Source organism: Gracilinanus agilis, unplaced genomic scaffold (assembly GCF_016433145.1).
Source record: "Gracilinanus agilis isolate LMUSP501 unplaced genomic scaffold, AgileGrace unplaced_scaffold47682, whole genome shotgun sequence".
Taxonomy (NCBI): domain Eukaryota; kingdom Metazoa; phylum Chordata; class Mammalia; order Didelphimorphia; family Didelphidae; genus Gracilinanus; species Gracilinanus agilis.
In genome coordinates this window covers 1-2700 of record NW_025382113.1, presented here as the reverse complement: position 1 = coordinate 2700, position 2700 = coordinate 1, and the positions used below count along the sequence as shown (strand labels likewise).

The window sequence follows — 2700 nt, the reverse complement described above, 5'->3', positions numbered from 1 at the left end:
ACAATAGTATTCCATCACCAGCATATACCACAATTTGTTCAGCCATTCCCCAATCGAGGGACCAATTTTTTGCCACCACAAAGAGCAAGGCTAATCTCATTTCATTCTTATAAGTTTGAAAGTAAGGGCAAAGGTCTGGGTCTTGTATAAACATTATATTCTTTGGTTACCTTTTCCCCAGTTTCTAATATCTTGTCCCACCCAAATGACCTTGTATTTAGGCAACTAGATGATATAGATTGCTGGATCTGGAATTAGGAGGTTCTGAGCTCAAATCCTCCTTAGATGCTATGTGACTCTGGGGAAGTCATTAAATCTGCTAGCCTCAGTTCCCTCATTTGTAAAATGAGGATAATCTAATACCTACCTCCCTGAGGTTGATAAGAGGAAACTATGTTTAATTAATTAATTAAATCGATTTAGAATATTTTTCCATGGTTGCATAATTCATATTCTTTCTCTCCCCACTTCCCTCCCCCTTCCCATAGTCAATGAGCAATTCAGCTGGGTTTACAGATCATTGATCAAGACCTATTTCCATATAATTAATATTTGTACTAGGGTGATCATTTGTCTACATCCCCAATCATATCCCTATTGAACTACGTGATCAATCATATGTTTTTCTTCTGTGTTTCTACTCCCACAGTTCTTTCTCTGGCTATGGATAGCCTTCTTACTTATAAGTCCCTCATAATTGTCCTGGATCATTGCATTGCTGCTAGCAGAGAAGTCCATTACCTTAGATTGTGCCACAGTGTATCAGTCTCTGTGTACAATGTTCTTCTGGCTCTGCTCCTTTCCTTCTGCATCAATTCCTGGAGGTTGTTCCAGTTGACATGGAATGAGAGGAAAATATTTGTAAAGTTGTTTGTTTTTTTGTTTTTGCCAACCTTAAAGCAATATAATTTTAGGCTGTTTTATTTTCATTATTATTTTCAATAAAGGAATTTCTCAAGCCCATAGGGCAGCTAGGTGACCAAATGGATAGAGTGCTGGGCTTGGAGGCAGGAGAACCTAGGTTCAAATATGACCTTAGACACTTACCAGTTGTGTGACCCTGGACAAGTCACTTAACCCAATTTGCCTCAGTTTCCTCATCTATAAAATGAGCTGAAGAAGAAAGAGGCAAAGGACTCCAGGATCTTTGCCAAGAAACTCCCATGGGGTCATGAAGAATCAGAAACAACCGAACAAGAATAACAATCCTGTTTTTGACATATATTGGTTCTGTAACCCTGGACAAGTCGATAACCACTCAGTGCTGGAGGTCATAGATGTCAGAGAAGGTGCTTGTGATCTGCACTAGTTGAGGGAGTTTCCTCATCCTAGAATACCTATATACCAACGAAATCAGGTATTCTCCCCAAGATAATGTGACTTCTTTGAGGACGGAGAATGTTTCATTTTGTTTTTGTAATCCCAGCATCTAGCACTGATCCTGACACATATTAGGTGTTTAATAAATGCTTCTTCACTGACTGATTGTATCCAGCCCCCTCCCCTAGCTCCTCCACACAGTAGGTCACTAATAAATGTCTTGAATTGCATGCCTACGACACCTCTTCGATGCAGGTACTATTATCGCCAGTTGACAGATTGACGAAAAACTGACGCTGGAGGGAATTCGGGAACTTGCTATTCCACACACAACTAACTAGTAAATGTTGCGAGGGGTTCAACTCCACGGCTTTGCTTTATTCCGGTGTTGTTGTTTTTCCCGTCCCTCCTCCCCAAAGTACTTTTCTGCCACTATAGGACAATAAAAGAGGTGCCCTCTGGAATACAGTGCGCTCCTCCCACTTCTGGAAGTTTGGAGGAGCGACGATTGGTACAGATTGCTACAATCACATTCAGTTGTCACAGGATGACTTTCCGGTCCTCAGTTTCCTCCTTTGTGAAAGGAAGTGGAACAACTAATTTTAACTCCACGTATCTCTACAGTCCGGGGTAATAAACACTTTATAAAGTTGATGGAGCAAAATATGGAACGCTTCACGAATTTGCGTGTCATCCTTGCGCAGGGGCCATGCTAATCTTCTCTGTATCGTTCCAATTTTAGTATATGTGCTGCCGAAGCGAGCACAAACACAAGGCCCTTAACCTAATGTATTTAAAGCAGAAGAATCAAGCCATTTTTTGCTTAGAATGATTTATGATTATTTCCGGTTTTCTCAAAAATAAGTTATTAACAGAATTAGAATATAATGTATAATTACAGAGAATAACTTCGTCTTAGGTCAGTTGAATTAAGAACGCGGCTTCATTTGCAAAATTTCGAGTCTACTCTTATACCGCGGTGGCTCATGGGAGAGAGAATGCAAAAGAGGCTTAGGCTCGGCCGACCGGGACTGAAGGAAAGAGGGAAAGGAAGGGAGGAGGGCTGAGGGGAGGGAAAGGTTGGAAAGTGAGGAGGAGACGGCTGGAGGGCGGGGCCGTTCCTCCAGCATCCCAGGATTCCCCGCGGGCGGAGACGTCTCGTCAGCAGGGCCGCGGTCACGGCGGCGGAGGCGGCGAATGGCGGCTTGTGGCTACCCGTGAGGAGGCGGCGGCTGGGCGGCCGGTGGAAGAGAAGCGGCGGCGGCCTGAGCGGGGGACAGGGATAGAAGCTAGCACCCGGCGGGAGCGCTGCGGCCCGGGAGGGGCCCATGGAGGTCGGGCCGCTGCCCCCGGGAGCCCCAGCCTGTTAGCACTCGGCGG

The 2700-nt window shown here is 44.7% G+C and overlaps 1 non-coding gene across 1 annotated transcript; it reads right to left on the bottom strand.

The window, feature by feature from the left end:
* Positions 1 to 1979: 1979 nt before the first annotated feature.
* Positions 1980 to 2086, bottom strand: LOC123255511. Its single transcript, XR_006506768.1, has one exon. It is a non-coding gene; the product is annotated as a U6 spliceosomal RNA (small nuclear RNA).
* Between the last annotated feature and the right edge of the window lie 614 nt (positions 2087 to 2700).